The sequence below is a fragment of the Linepithema humile genome, chromosome 5 (assembly GCF_040581485.1).
Source record: "Linepithema humile isolate Giens D197 chromosome 5, Lhum_UNIL_v1.0, whole genome shotgun sequence".
In the NCBI taxonomy this organism is placed as follows: Eukaryota; Metazoa; Arthropoda; class Insecta; order Hymenoptera; family Formicidae; genus Linepithema; species Linepithema humile.
Genome location: NC_090132.1, coordinates 9,947,706 through 9,965,366, shown reverse-complemented (window position 1 = coordinate 9,965,366; position 17,661 = coordinate 9,947,706). Strand labels below are relative to the sequence as shown.

The window sequence follows — 17,661 nt, the reverse complement described above, 5'->3', positions numbered from 1 at the left end:
ATTAAGGTGAAAAATTAAATTACGCGAGGGAGTATTAAAAAATAATTGTCACGCTGCTTTAGAGGGCAAAGAGACAAAACTTTCAAATGCACGTTGTACAATCTCACGAATTTATTTTAATGTATGAGTTACACGGTAAGATAAGATTTGTACCATTATGTTAAATCCTTAAATGCGAGAGTCATTAGTAAGATTGTATCTTATGCAGTTACTCCGAACGAATATATTTTGAATGCAATCAGCCTTAATGACCAAAAATATCAACGTGCTTGTATACGCGAATTGTGTAGTACATTATAAGAATTAGATTTTCTTGCTAATTGCATGTAAATAAGAATATAGAATGTAAAATTCTAATTGTTACAAGCTAAAGATTATTTCTGCGAAGAAGAAGTTGGAAATGTAAAATATGTACATTCGTCACGTATACAGGGTGACCCATTTTAATCTATCACTCCAAATATTTCCGTTCCCTTGCATTTTACAAGAAAATGTTTCAGACAAATGTTGTATGGTTTCAAGGGAGCCATAAAATGATTTCATTGGTTTGATTTTGGATAGTCGTTTAAAGGTCACACAAAGGTCACCTTCAATCTCTTAAATTGAAATCTCCATTTTTCATTACATATTCTTATAGCTTATTTTGAGAGTTTTCCAAAACACTATAATAAAGTTATTTTCCATTAAGTATTTGTCGCGTTGTGAGGTTTAAAAGTTACGATACTGCCGGCATTAGCGTTATTCGAGATAGTCTGCGAGCGGATAGTCTGCCATATCACAGACCTTAAAAAAACTTTCTACGTATTGAGAAAAATGCTATGGTATCAAGAGAAATCAGACGTGGTTTGACTTAAGAAATATTTTTCCAAACTACTAGTCGGGTCCTTTTGTGTGACCAAACATTTTTAGAGGTCACATTGATTTCTCTTGATACCATAGCATTTTTCTCAATACGTAGAAAGGTTTTTTAAGGTCTGTGATATGGCAGACTATTCGCTCGCAGACTATCTCGGATAACGCTAATGCCGGCAGTATCGTAACTTTTAAACCTCATAACGCGACAAATACTTAATGGAAAATAACTTTATTATTTTGGAAAGCTCTCAAAATAAGCTATAAGAATATGTAATGAAAAATGGAGGTTTCAATTTAAGAAATTGAAGGTGACCTTTGTGTGACCTTTAAACGACTATCCAAGATCAAACTAATGAAATCATTTTATGGCCCTCTTGAAACCCTCTTGAACATACAACATTTGTCTGAAACATTTTCTTGTAAAATGCAAGGGAACGGAAATATTTGGGGTGATAGATTGAAATGAGTCACCCTGTATATATTTCTCTCAGTCTGCATATTTGCGGAGAATATAATTCCTAATTACACACACATACACACACATTAGAAGGATTTAAAAAACACATATATAACATAATTACTAATTTTTATTTATATTATTTATTAACGAGTGAAACAGAAATGATTAAACAGAAATTACAAAAATTATTAGATTAAAATCAAGAGACATTGTGCACTTTTAAATTATAAATTTACAAGATAAAAAATGTGTTCTATATTTTCCATATATTATTTTATTATATATTCAATATATTTTTTACTATTTTTTAAAATATGTAGAAATGACATACATTGACATGTGCTATATCAAGATCGCAGTATTTCTGATAAGACGCTAAAATATCAACACGCCGAAGTTTTAAGCATTTAGCAATACGTTTAATTTGAATATATGTTTAATTTGAATCGTCGTAGGTATAGCCACCTGTTGCACGAAAATATATCTGTATTGTATGCGCTAACTACTACTTCCACTTACTCTCTTATCCTAGATTAAGAGCAACCTTTTCTCATGGCTTATCTAATTTTCTAGCTACGATCTGGAAGAATGACTTATCAAGTGGTTAATATTGTAGTAGATTTTTTAGTCGACTACATTTATGCGCTTAAAACTTTAATAATTGTTATTATTATCTTCGATTTATATAAAAATGAGCCATTAAATGCTACTACAAAAAAAAGTCTTTGAGATATTGTTGAAAAGTAATTTGCAAATAAAATAAAAAGATGTACCGTTGATATTTGCTAATAGATTTATATCGCGAGTGCCGTATCATATTATATTTGGGGAAGCAGAAGCAAAACTGTGATACTTCAATATCAATTTTCAACGGATTTCCGAATCAGGCGGAGGGCGCGATGAGAGTTTAACAGGCCGACCTCGCGTAGTCGAAACGAATTCTCGACTACGATCGATGCGGCCGAGTAGCATTCGCTTTTCCGATAGCTTAGTTTAATTTATAGCCATTCAGAACACAAAAGCATCGGCGAATTATCTCTTGCGGCGCCGGAAGCGTTGACGAGACCTTCTGATATATACGCGTGTATTCGGGTATATTTATAAATGAGAAAAAGCGCAGCTTGATGCGATCTACGAAGAAAAATCACCGGCCGCCCTCGGTTTTCCCTTTCCAAGTTTTAATCTGTCCTTGGACAGAAAGAGAGAGAGAGAGAGAGAGAGAGAGAGAGAGAGAGAGAGAAAGAAGGAGAGAGATTGTCCCAAATATTTTACCGATTCTCTATGAGAATTCATTCCGCGCCAGCTTGCTGACAGCACGATTATTTCCACAAGAGGAATTCAATTATTCTTTTTGTCTGTGTAACCTTTAAAGTTATCGGAAAACGGAGAAAGGCGGATAATATTTCAGCATGGAACAGATTGGCAATGTGAAAATCGAAAACCAACTAATTCGCGAAATTAAGAAAGCTCCGTGCGCGCCGATTGTCACGTTAATTGCCATGCGGATAATTACGACGGTCTGATTGCGTTATCTTTGACCACTAAATCAGCGTTCGATTTTCCATATAATTTCATATAAAATAATGATTACATTTAATTTTATATAAAATAATAATTATATATCTAATCGCGTAGTACGCCATAGAGTGGTTTGGCTAATCGTCATACTTTTTCCTCCGTTATTAGTTTTCATTGGTCGCAATAATGAAACATTTAATATCTAAACTAATATCCGTAAGATGACGTACGTGACAATAATGATATTTTCATTTGCCACACAAATTAAATCTGACAGCATTTCGCAACCGGTCGTTTGCACGGTGTATATCTCTCCTCTCTTTTTTTTTTTTTTTTTTACTGGAGAGCTCGCTCTAAAAATTTCATCGAGTTACGGCTAAAGCGCATAAACTACCGCGCGGGAGGAACAAGCGATTTCCCGCACATATTTCCTTCTACATTACGCGTTCCTTTTTTCAAATACAGAACACCGGGCATTCTTTTTCTTTCAACGCTCGCGCGAACATCCGCCTGTAAAATAAAGCTCGAGCGAAGTCCCGGATTCTTCTCGCGGCGGAGCTTTCTCACGCGGCCTAGGAATTCATTCCCTGTCGCTGGGAAACGACAGCTACACACCTCGAGCGGAAGCGTCGTTCGGATTCTAATGCGGAGAGAGTGCCCGATACACGCGCGTCGTCGCGTTTAACGCCGCGGCGGAATCGGTCGGCCAATAATGGAATTTACATCAGATAGATGGGGAGGGGGGACTGAGTGGGTGGACGGCGGGGGCGTCGAAGAGGAGGATGTGACAGGGAAGGCGGGAGAGGGCGGCGAGCGAGGGGGATGAACTGCCGTTGCACAACATAACGCGATGTAATCTGGTATCGCGACGGACGCGAACCGCCGGTCCATGCACCCATTTGTGCTGGCACCGTGGGATTTGGATGAATCGATATCTCTACGACTCTCCGTTCTCCTGTCCTCCGCACACCCCCTCGGGCACCGGCTCTCACTCTCTCTCTCTCTCTCTCAGCTGCTCTTTCCCTCGCTGCGTATCCAGCCGCCTCGGTCTGCCGATAATCCATCCCCCACTTTGTCTGCTTGTCCCCCTTTAGTGGTAACGGCCAGACTATTGGAGCCAGGGCGCCGGCTAGTCTAGCCAAATAAAAGTTGGAAGTCGTCTGGCTCCTACCGACGAAACAGCAGGCGATACATCGTCAATCAGCCGGGGATGCTGACACGGGGGTGTTATTGCAGCTTCGATATTTTGCCTTCGACACCGCGCACTTTTGGCGTTTCACCTTCGACAGTTTTAGCTGCGTATCGATGCGAAACGAGCGATGACACGCTGGATGAAAGTTGTCTTAAAAGCCATAGATATTTTCTTTTTTGAAAGGATGAAGATTGAATGAACAAATTTCCAATTACACGCTTATTGCTGGCGTTTGGAGAGCGTTACATCCGAAACACGCCACTTATGCAGAGCATTTAATAAGATAAAATCTAATAAGATCCCTCCAAAATTCCGGCCAAAATTCTCTGGTGCTATTAAAGGCGCTAGTAGTATAATCTGGGTCGTCTATGATGTGCTTCTTAAACGTGCCCGGGCACCCGTGACAGTATCGCTTCAAGTCTATTTGCCGCGCGGCGAGCATTTATCCCTCTCTCAGCTTTGTAAATCTCACTCAGGACACCGAGCCGTCCGTCTTCGGTCTTTTCTGCGCTGCTTCGCGCCATTCTCTCGCTCCTCGTTTTACTCACCGTCTCTTTGCCCATTTATCTTGACATTTTTTCGACGACTTTCCTCAGCCAAGAGAAACCCGCCCTTGCAACGAGATTTATTTCTCCCGATCAATCATCTGCACTGAGATTCTCTTAGATACGTAACACCGAGTCGTGTCCAATTATGGGAAAGTTAATTTTTCATCTGGATAATAATCTCAGACGCGCGTTGATTTGCAGTATATAATACGTTGTTTGTAGAAACAGTAGTGTTCGTAAAAAAATAAGCATATACAGTATGTCTAGAAAGAGTCGGCATTTCTTTTATTAAATTTATTTCAATAAGTCTAAAAAAAATTGTACACATACTACAGATAAAAATTATTTTCTATCTAATTACAGTTTTACCTGTAGTAATTTTTTTTTAGATTTATTAAAATAATAAATTTTTTACTAAATTTATTTTAACAAATAAATAATTTATTTACTAAAATAAATTTAATAAAAAAAATTCCGGTTACGTTCTTTTCAGACATCCGTAAAATTGCGAGGCTACTAAAACAGAGAATGTAAACTAAAAATGAGTTATGGATTACATTTGATATTTTCTGACATTTTTCTATGTGTGTGTGTGTGCTGAGTACACACACTTTGTCAAAATACCTCAACTTTATTAAGTATTTTAAATTCCGTCTAAATATTTGTCCCGACACTTAATAGAATATTACATTTGTCCACAAGTTTAATTTCAATCTGAGAATTTTTTTATAACCATATTTTTATTTTTAATTTAATGAAATTTGTATTACAATCACACATGCATTTGGCGACCTTGTCAGCGACATATCAGCTGTGCCACAAGTTACTACTCGGAGTTTGTGGAAAGAGTTTGCGCGCATTTGTACACCGCGTGTCCAAGATCGAGTCGAATGTCGGTCAGAAAAATAAAGAAGTACCGAGAAGTTTTGTTGCTTTCGTGATTTACAAGAGCCATATGGACGCAGTAGACTGCAGCTTAATAGAACGCGAAAGTCCGGCCGCACAGAAATGACCCAGATTCGTTTCACGGTGCGCGCTACCACATCGGTTAATATTAACATTTTTTAGCTCGAACGCTAATGCTGGCCGCGCGCATTGGTTAACGGTTAATATTCGAGATTGCTAGCGAATTTCGAATGTTTGTGAAACTTAGGTGATCTTCCACGTGCACGTGGAATGCGAAAATTCCGTTAAACTCAGTAACCTGCGCGCGAGGGAAATTCTATCGACACGTTTATCTCTGACATTTATTGGTTGATATGACGCTGACATTCTATCATTTGCGCAAATTGAATTTAGCGATGTGAAATCTGCGGGATCGCGAATATACACGTGCATGTAACATTTCTCTTTACCAGCCATCGAAATAGAAAATATTTCTATAATAACACGGGCGCGCGCGTAGAATAACTCGCGCGAAAAAAAAGTTGAGGTATAATAAATTCGATTTTTGCTAAACAATAACGCGGAAACGTAGGAAATATTTAGAGTTATATAACGGTTCGTTAAATAACATACTCTTCGAGCTACTTTACATCGAGGATTCCGATCGACTCCCGATGTCGTTAAGGAAAGTGAAAACTCGTAGCTGTCGATGATTGCTCCTTATCTTCACTTGTAAATGACCCATTTCGCTAGGATTTTTCAATAAAGAATCAGTGACGATTGCTCATCTTGGGAAGGGAAGTTTCGAGCATACTGAAATGTTAGTAAAAAGAAGACAAATGGAGGTCTAACGAAAGATCTTGGAAATTTTCGGGAAAAATTCACAATTTATTTTGTCTTGATAAGCTTATCGATTGCTTAGAACGATAATCGATAGTCATTTCGGTGGATTAAATCAAGGATTGAAGAACTTACTGCGCCATCTCATTAAAAATACATTAAAAATACGATCGTTATACGACAGCATTCTAAGATTTGTTTATTTTTTCTTAAAAATAAGAAAATCTGAGAATTTTAGAAAGAGAACAGAATCGCTATTTGTGTAAAGCCAGACTTTGTGGCTTAATAAATAATACTTGAATTGCGAATAAGTGTAATAAAGAAATTTCGCCGATTGGAAATATTATCGTCCAAGAATCGTCTGATCGTTAAAAGAATTATTAAAAAAAATTGAATTACGTTGAATTAAATTTTGCTAGGAAATTCTTTTCAAAGAGAAGATTGATACATCATTTTGAAATACAGCTGCGTACCTACTCGTTATCAAAAGAATGACCATTGTCGAGAAGGTTTTCAAATATCGATTCTATTATCCTGCTTCTGCGAAGGGAGAGAAACGTCGGAAATTGCAAATGTTAAATTTACAAAGGTAAATCTGTGAGAGATGACTTTAATACGTTTCGTTCGGATATCATAGAAGAAGATAGAAAAATCAGAAAAATATTCTTCAGTATTTCATAATATTTATTAACAAGTTAGAAGGAAGACAACTGCAAATTCACCAGCGTTACATCGATATCTTGCGTCTTATGAGTATATTTTAGCGAGACTTGATTTACGTTTAATCGTAGCGTAGGTTCTTTCAACGAAATAATTTCTTTTATCACGTATCTTTAATTACAACATACAACTTATTTGTTAAATGAGAGATTCGAGACATTGTCCGAAGATTAAGGGTGACCCATTATGGAGATTGAAAAGCGGGGCATTTTTTTGTTCCCGTCAGAGAGGAACGTAACACTGAAATGATAGAAACAATGCAACCGCCGATGAGAGAAAGCGAAATAATCGCGATATTATCTCCGGAGAGGAAAGGCTCAGAGGAGATTTCAAAGGAGGGCTTATTCTTCAAACGCCGTTTAATTCCTTTTCGGCGCTGCGACATTAACGAGGAAAGATCTTCCTGTTAGAAATACGATCAAACGATACATCGTGCGTGAATATCTGCTCAAATGGGCTATTTGTTGTAAAAAAAGCATGTGCAGATTATTCACAAATTCTTATTTGCGTATTTGTGTGTGAGAGAAAAAGAGAGAAAGAGAGAGGAAAAATACCGCAGATATTTTAAAAACGGTCCCTTTTAAAATATATTTTGCTGATAAAACAAATCGAAACAGAGATTTTAAAAGCAGTCCCTTTTAAAATATATTTTGCTGATAAAACAAATCGAAACGTTTGTTTGTACATTTTACAAAAACACAATGTGTTTCGAGAGAGGACTTTTCATCGTGAAAAAGTTTCTGCAGAAAATGTGCCTTGTAATAGTATATCTTTTAGAGAATATTACTCAACTCTTTAAAAATGAAGACTGCCAGGACACATTAAGAGTTGTTTATGCTTTATTACTTAATTGTTTTGTCAATTTTTTTGTATTTATCCCGTGAAAAGCTAGCTTTCAAAGAGCTTTTTATTTTTAATTGCCTACAATTTACTAATGAATTCACGATGTTTTTTTTGAGAATTCGGCTCCAAACTAACGAAGGAATAAACTAGAAATAGCAAGAGAAGTCTGAGACGTTCCGCATGCTGAACCGTCTTTACGAGCGTTTTACCTCTCTTCAAAAGCGGACGATGAAGCAAAACTGTTTGCGAACAAGTGGAAAGGAGTACAGCGGAAGAAATTGTCGCGGACGTTATTATTGGCGGAAAAGTGTAACGATAGAGCGTGTAGTGTCCGCGATGAAGCGAGTGGAGGCGCAAACTCGCTTTCGACCGAGAGAAAGAAAAAGAGAGGGCGAGCAGAGAGACTGTGCCCGCGCGCGGATCCCGGATGGTGCGGGGGTGGTGAGGAGGGTGCCGGAGGGACCTGGAAGGGTGCCTAGGATGCGACGCGGTGGGGATGAGTCGGGATTGGCTTTTCGCGAACGTGAAACTCAGTAGTACGCTACCACCCACGCACGTAGTACGCACGTTCGCTCCACGTGTGCTCCGTCTAGAAGTCATCCCCGTTCTTCACATCCTGCATCGCGTGTCAGCAGCGAGGGAATCCGAGGGCGAAGATTCGACGTGTCTTGGTGCCGGGACGATCCACCGCGAGTACATCCGGCGGGGAACGTTCAGCTGTCACCGCGCCGAAGACAGAAGATTATCGCGGTCGCCGAAGATTGCGAAAGTAAATGACAAGAGAGAAGTTGACGTCTGATATGTCAAACGCGACATCACAACGATTGTCAGAGATGCGTAAAGAGGAAACTGCTACGTAAAGAAGCGCGAACGACTTGGGTTTATATTCGAGAGAGAGTTTATATCATCATCGAGACGGCAAAGTGAACGAAGCATCTTTCGTTTCAGAGAACAAGTGACAAAACACTGGACGGATATCGTAAGATACGCGCAAATTAATTAATTAATTTCTGGAGTCACGAGTGTCAAGAGAGAAATGAGTCAAATGCAATATACTTTCCTATTCCGCACACTCCGAGCATGATTTTTCATTGAAGATTCGCAACAATTCGCAATCAGATAGCAAAGATGCATTCAAAAATCGCAACGTCACGCCCGTAGCGGAGATATTTAAGATGACATCACATCACACGAGGGCAAAACTTTCTCGCGCTGGCAATGTCAAAAGCACGGACCTTCGTAGGATGCGACGGATCTAGACTGCCCTAAAGAAACCAAGGGGTGCGAGGACCGTGATCGTTCGGTAAGTTTTAAAACAAACAAATTAATTAAGTCGCTCAATTCTTAATTAAATTGTGTTGGTCTTTCGATAAAATGAAATAGAATCATCAAACTTTTAATATGATACAGCGAGACAAGCAAATATTATTAATTACTTTAAAAGTTTGTAAACGATATATAATGAACAGATTTTTTTTTAATTAGCAATAATTATTTACAAAAATTATTATTTATATGCAAGAACAAACGTTATTATACAAATGTTTATTATACTTCTCGATATTACAACATTAAATGTAAAAGATAAGAAAGTGAAGTTAAAAATTTGAATATCTAGAAAACATCAAATGTTTCATTATTTCTCTAATTTTTCATTTATTTCGTCAGAGTAGTTTGTTTAATTTTAGATACATTAATCTTTTTAAATACGTTAGACAGAAAGGAAGATAAGTGACATGCAATAACAAATAAAAAATAATTCTGTCAAAAAATGTGTTAGATGTACAATAAATACACGTACGCTGTATCATTAAAGATAGTATTTAGACGTTATGTTGCCGGCGATCCTCAAAATGTTCTGTCATTATATTACATATGTCCACACTATTGCCATTATTTTCATATTTATCATCGTACTATAGCTGCTTTTTATCGTGATATAAGAAATCAATATGAAACAACGAAAAGACAAATAATAATAACGCGAGGATGATAAGAAGTAAAGCAAATTGATAACCATTGTGGCCATACGATATTCGTAAGCACAAAGACTATACTTAATGGTGTTTCAATTAATAGCAATGGATCGCAAGATACATTTTGAATCCGATAAAAGATAAAGGTTTTCGCGTGTTTTCCTATGCGAATCATAACGCAACATTATTCCGTTTCGATTCCTGCTCGCGTTTTTCATGTGTTACACGGAATTTTTCCGAAGAATGGAATATTGACACAGTGATGTTGGGATAAAATTTTTATGCGTAAATTTCAAACCTAATTTCTCATATAATTTTACACATAATTTTAATGAAGCTTTTTTGACGTTATTCGTGGTTTTAAAATTTACGCTTCAATAAGTGAAGATCCTGAGAGATCCTGTGAGAATGGGTTAAATCCATCTTTCTTAAAGACGTGAGTTATTGATGCTTTAACGTTCAGTGAATAGCGGTTCATCAATCGATGCAAGCGCGAGGCGTGAAGATGAGACATATTACGAAAAATGCCAAATGGGTGCCCGCACATACTCGGATTTTACTACTTGTAGCTATTTCCATTGCCATCACAAAGCAGCAACGTCATCTCTTAGTGAAATAAAATGCACTGTTATATTAAAGAGATGAATAATTCTCTTATTTCTTTGGTAAAATGAAATGGAACATTTGTGGTCTTAAATTATTCTTTCAGTTTTTTTAATATCTTGGACTTATCTGCCTCTTTTTTGTAATTTTGAAAATTAATTGAAAGAAAAATAATAATCGGAGATGTTTTCATTAATAGATTGCAGCTCTGAACTTTCGTATTTTACATTCGCTAATTTTAAATTGATATTATAATACCTACTCATTCATTCTTTCTCTTTCATCAAACATTACATTATTCTGATTGAATTCTTCTCTTTTTGCGTTACTTCCTCATTAAGTAAAAATAATCGGCTTAATCATGACACTCGAGTGGAAATTCAATTTACCATATTTTCCTGATATATTGCGATGAAGATGCAAGGAGCATGAAATGGATATTACCTGCGTTTTGCGTTCATCCTTCATTATTTTCAGAAAGCTTCACTGTCGAATTCACTTTCAATTATGAGAGCTCTCAATTAGAATTATAATTATATTATAATTGGAATTGAGAGTATCTCTTCCATTATTCAAAGAGGAATAGAATAGTTTACTAAATTTGCTAAATCTAGATTATTATTAATTTGTCGTTAAGTATTTATACAGTTTCAGTTATAAACATGTTTGAATGAGAAGAGATTGACTATTCGTACATCAGCTGCAAGTGGAATTGGTTTTGCAATAACCAGATAACGTTTGCGGTTCTCTCTCGCCGCTGCTCGAGTGTTTGTCTTCGTTAAAAGCGAAGACGTTAATTAAATATTCCAAAAAACGGAATACTATTACGTCGTAAAGAGGAAAATAGATAAAGAGACCGTACAATATTTGCAATCACAAATAGAAAAAGTACAGAGAAATGATCAATTTTAATGCTAAATTTATTTTTACTAGTTGCTTAAGTCGCGGTATGATTTACAATTAATAATATATGAGCGTTTCACACACGAGCAACTGTTTTATTAATGTTTGTTCAAAAATATTCACAATTAAATCGATAATATAAATATTTTATGGTGATAATTTTCTTCTTATTACTTTTAAGAGTTTTCTTTTTATTACAAATAAAAAATAAGGGAAGAAAAATTCTTCTTTTAAAGGAAAAATATATCTTACAGTAATAGTGTTTACATTCACGTTCCTAAAATGTAATCATTTAATATAATACGGAAATACGTTATGTAATTTAGCAGCACCCAAGATGTAATTTTGTGGGGTTTGTAGGGTTTGTAAGGTTTGACATGACGGATTTTTGCTATCTTTCTTACGTACTTTTCTTATGACGCGTTTGGAAAAAGTGTCGATCGTCTGGGATAAAGACGGGCGATATTGGAAGGATCGAAGATTGAACGTGGTCGTCCATGCGACAAAAGTTGGAATCATAAAACTTCGCCATAGAATTGGGTTTCTACAAACCGCTGTGATTACTGCATTTTGATTTATGTCATTTGATTTATTCTGTCATTCTTCGCTTTTTATTATTTGATCAATTTTTCATTCGTCTCCCGTTTTTCCTGTTTTATCAATTATAAAGTTACGCAGCAATTTAAATTATTACCATTTTTTAATTTGTCAGTATTATTAAAATTATATAAAATAGTGCTTAATGGATTTTATGAAATGAGTATTTTATATAAAATTATTAAATTCTCGCTTAAATAATGCTATAATTAAGAAATAGAAGATATTGCGACAAATTATACGATGAAGAAATTTACGCGATATCGAAATATCGCAACTTGAGGAACAATATATGTATATAAGAAAGATCACCATATCACACAAAACTAAATATAATATTATAATAATAATAATTTTATATAATATATATATATATATATATATATATATATATATATATATATATTGTATATATGTATTAATAATGTCAATATAATATTATATTTATAATTTAATTCTTAAAAACAGATGATGAGAGAAATATATTATATTTAGTTTCGTGCGATAGGATGGTCTCTCTTGTTCGAACATTGTATATCGCTGCGAGGGAAACGCAATTACGCTTGCAGCATACCGAAGTTTCTGTCGAGAGGATGACGCATTGAAATTCATCGACTTTTTTCTCGTGCCGTGAAAAAAGTATCGATCGTGCGGAACGAAAGACTACTTGACAAGATGTAGCCGGGAATATGAAATAATGACGCGTGATACGGAGGGGTAGATATTACAGCTTTAAAGAAAATCGCTTTTCGCGGCGATGAGGCGTAACGAATACGCGCGTTCTTTCTTTTCTTTCTTGCGACTGGCGTATCGTAAGTGTGCTTTTATGTAAAAGATCTTGTATCATTATTTGAATTTATTTGCTGTTGACACCGATATCAAATGTTTTTTTAACTTTTTTTCAAGAAACTGTGTTACAGAACATTCCGAATCTACTTTACGACGAATATTCGATGAAAAATTCTATTAAAAATTTTTTAGAATGTAAGCAAAAATTTTGCAACAATTTTATACTCTTGTTTAATGAAAAGCAATTATTTTAACATGCTAGAAATTGATAGATTCAATCAGCACAGGTAGAAAATAGCGCTAAGTATTTATTTGATATCACGCCAAGCGAATGAAAGCAGGATTACTTGAAACGTCGCTTTAACGAATCACTCGTTCTCACTGCCGTATCACTGTTTCGAGATCCTTTGTACTTCGAAGCAAATGAAAATGTACAACTTTCCGGGAATAGGCATTTCTTTCGCAGAGTAATCGAAGAACGTGGTTCTCGTCGCTCCGCTCCAGGAAAATCAATGTTATTCAGGGAGAGTTCCTCGCCGAGAGGAGGAGTTTAGTGTCGAGTGTTCAGTGTGACGTTACCTGAGAACAATTTGATAAAGAGACATTTAATTCAGCCGCTTACGCGCGCACATTTCCACGCCTGTTTTTCTCTATTTTTTTTTCTTTTATTTGCTCGATGGACTGCAAACATTCGACGTCAATCAAATTTTCGCCGTATATGATTTAAGCGAAATAGGCTGTCACGCGGTGCGCGTCCGATTTACGTGTCCTCGCACATGACCGATGGTCATGTATAAATGCGCGCTATAAATACTAAAATAACAGATTGATTTATGATCGCGCGTATCTTTTTTGATTTACGGTACCTTGCATCGTCCCGGCGCGCCGTGTGTGCGCAGTTTATTCCACCTCTGGCTAAAACACACGTATTTTCCTCTCTTTGCGGAGATGCGCTCTGGGCAGATGAATTAAAATTTCCAATTGACATGTTTGCAGAATATTGTGTGAAACATTATATTTTCCCAGTGCGCCAGATATTTCACTGCGCACATCAAGGCTAGATATATCCGTGCCGGCTAATATTTCTCGATTATTCACTCTTTTTCTCGTCCGTTAGAACCGATTATCCGGATTTAAACGTGGAAAAATGTGTCAGTGATACATTCATTGCAGCAGTGTCGCAATTCTCGTAATTGAGTCTGTATATTAATAACGACGGGATAACAAGCGATATTTTTTTCCCTGCATTTTCTACCTCCATTCTTCTCGAATGATCAGCTACGTCCTAAACTCTTTCATAAACGCACAATGCTATTATCTCCGCGTTTCGCAACACGTTTAATTTTCCCCGCTGCTTGACTCGATAACCGTGGCTCGATCCTTTCGATATTGTTCGCGATGGCCATTATGCCATTATCCTTTAATATGGACGAAGGCTAAAGGATTTGAGGATTTTCCCGTCCGTCATGGCCTCGTTAAGATATATGCCGGAGGCATTCTTACGTGGGTGTGTGTATAGAGACCGCTCGAGTATCAGCCGTGTGGGAAAAGGCGGGGAAGTGGATTCTGTGAGATAAAGGAAAAAAAAACAACATCGAGAGCGAGATATTTTGCAGCGCGGCTCGATATGTCGGCTTCCTGCACGTACACATTTACTCACGTCGCTATCGGCCGTAGACGCCGCCGTTCTCGATGCCCGGCTGAATTTCGAATGCGGCTAATACGACAGCGATATATCTACGAGATCGATAAAGGCGTGTTTTCGCGAGAAATGGACAAGCGTATAAACGGATATACAGATAGCTATCGGACGTTCGAAATTTCCGCCGTCGGATTTGCTCGACTGATAGCAGCGGCCGGTTTTGCGCCGATGATGCTTCCTGGATAAATTCGCATAAAATCCCGGAATGTTGCGGCATATTTCGGGCAGCGTTCGAGATGCGCTTGTGTGCGCGTAAAAATATTCGTTGAAGATATATATAATTCGTTTGAACAAATTGAGTATTGCGTGACACATCTGCATTTCGATATAATTTCCCAGAAGAGAAATAAATAGGCGTTGGAAAGAGAACATCGGAATCACCGGTATTTATTTTTCTATTGTGCACGCGTCATTTCGAATGCGGATTGTACACAGTGTAGCGATTCAATCGCAAGTTATTTGTTCCCACTGCAGACTGCTTGATCTGTTTGCAAGCGCTTACACCCGTTCACAAGCGCTTCATCAAGAGTGCCTCTATCTATTGAAAATGGAGCACATTGATCTGCATATTGTACGCAAGGAAAGCCTGAAATATATAGCCGTTTCAGAATTTGGCGAAAAGTGGAGATATCGTTTCCTTGAAATTTCACAAATATCGCTTTTCACAATTTATCTTCAATTTTAATACACATCCGATATTTTAATAATTAAATTCCAACTAAGATTACATCAAATTGAAATTTACTTTAAATTAAATAATGAATAAGGTTTTGCTATTTATTTTACACTTCTAAACTTGGCGGGAATTTTTTCATTTATAGTAGAGAGAGAATTTAAAAGGTATTAATGTTTTAATAATACTTTTAACAAAAATTTACTTTAAGTTTTGCGAGAAATATTACTGCATATTTGCTTTTCTCACGAAGAATGAAGCATCTCACATATTTAAATAAATTTAAGTAATATAATTTAATAATTGTTTTAAGAGGTTTCAACTTTTTCAATCTCTTCAATATTTTCTCACGAATTTTCTGCTTGAAGCTGTATAATTAAATATGAAAAAATATGGAGTTAAAAATGACACTATTAAGCCTTTATATTTCTACAATAACTTGTTCGTGATGGATAAGAAAGGGAAGAAGTTACATCAACTTTGTGAGGGCTCAAGAGCTCTCTACCCTTGTCTTAAAATATCTCGAGATATCCCAATTATCAGACAACAAGATCCTTGAGCTTTTCTAAAAGTCTTCTTTTAAAATTTATCGAGCAAATATGTAATGCATGTTATTTCATTTTTACAAAGTATTTTACAACTTGAGACTAAGACTTTTATTCACTTGATCCTTTTGCAAGTTGTCAAGTACAATTTTGTTACAAAATTCTATTCTTTTACATATAAATACGAGACTTCTTATATCAAAAGGTGTCAAATAATTCTTTTTCGTTTTTTTCTTCCGTGGAGAGCAATAGTCTAGTTTTAACTTTGTGGAAAGCCAGAATATTTTCAGCGCTCGCCACTTTTTTTCCCGGTTTCTTTTTGCGAATTCGAACAACGATAGATTGCGAGACCTTCTAGCGCGAGAGTGGCTTCTAAGAAGGTTGCAAGGCGGTGCTATCAGACCGAGTGAATTAATTGAGTTTGCGAAAGTCGGGGGAAAGCTTTGCACAATATTGTCAACGATATAAATTGATTCAATCTACGGGATGCGAAGAAACGGTACTAAGACGGCTTCCATTGTACGACATGATTGCGCCAAGTTCTGCTCTGTCTGCCACGGAACACGTTTTCTTCCGCGACTCGTTATTACATTCTGTACGTATAATATCGTTCGAACGATATAACATTGTTCAACAATTTTTACGATATAACATCGTTCAACAATTTTTACATACAAAATGTACAGAAGTGCCATCAGCATTTTACGGTTTTTTTATCAATTCGAAATCGAGTTATTCTCGCGAGTTATTATTCTCACGAATTATAAGCGAGTGAAGATGTGAGAAGCTTCCAAGATGTAGAAAATGCGTATAAGTTGCGGAGATAGCGCAATCGATTGCACCTCACAAATCGATGAAGAAATTACCTCTATGGCAGGTCACGCGCAAGGCGAGGAAAATACGTTAGAGAGAGGTGAATTAAATGGAGATGCGTTAGAGAGAGGTGGATTTCTAATTAGAGCGGCTGTCCTTTTAAGTGAGATTTACTGCGAATGCCGCGTATTAATTGGCCGCCACCAGTGCTGATTAAACGTATTGTTTGCCGATTTGCTATTGTCGAAGGATTTCCTTTGATGTAACAAAAATGATAAGGCGCGTGAATACGTGTTATGCGATTTCCACACACACACATACACACACATCTGCGATCCTGTGTACATTTTCGCTCATTGAACATTCGATAATGAATATTGCAACCATACGTGGAGGGGTAATTCTATCGAAATGCAGCCAGTGCAAATACAGTTAAATATTAAACACGGCCGTCCGTCCTCGCTCGTAGCGTAGAATTAAATTTGCAAGAACGATATGTAACGTAAGCGTATCGCTTCACTTTCGAAAGCGCGATACATGTTATCGGTTATTCGATATTAAATGTAAAATTTATGTTTTCATTTATTATCCAATATTACACGTGCCATATTGATTGCGAATTATATGATTCTTGGAAAATTAAAATACATTGTAACGATCAAGGTTTAATAAATTCTACAGAGGTCTTCGCGGCGAAATTTACACCGGGAAGAGACAGGGAAAACAAATCAATCGCACGCGCAACGTCCGCGCGGGATGGAATTTAAAAAGAAATATTCAAGAAGAGAGAATAGCTCGGGGTTGTTCATTTTTTTGTTATTCCAATTTATATAAATAAATAATAATATAAAAATAATATAAAAATGATATAAAAATATTGACGATAATAACATGTGATACAAATTTTTTTTTAAGAAAAAAACAATTTTGTCATTTGTCATAACTTTTGAATTTTTCAATATTCTATATATCTTAATAATTTAATAAATTCACATATTAAGTGAGAAGAAATATATAAAAATAGTCTTACATCATTTATTATTTTTAGCATGTTGGAACTAATTCGGAAAAAGCTTTTCATTCTCGATTGCTTATAGCTCGAAAATTATTAATATCTCGATATCTCTTTTTCTTTATCGCTGACAAAAATTGACTGTAAATTTCTTAAAGAGCTTATAAGCTTATTTTTGTCAATTCTG

At 36.3% G+C, this 17,661-nt stretch overlaps 1 protein-coding gene across 1 annotated transcript in view; it reads left to right on the top strand.

The window, feature by feature from the left end:
- Positions 1-1,617: 1,617 nt before the first annotated feature.
- Corin (corin serine peptidase) overlaps positions 1,618-17,661 on the top strand; it is a 54,644-nt gene continuing 38,600 nt past the window's right edge. Inside the window, exon 1 of the mRNA XM_012370191.2 lies at positions 1,618-9,164. The gene's annotated coding sequence lies outside the window, so the exon portion shown is untranslated. The remainder of the gene's footprint in view (positions 9,165-17,661) is intronic.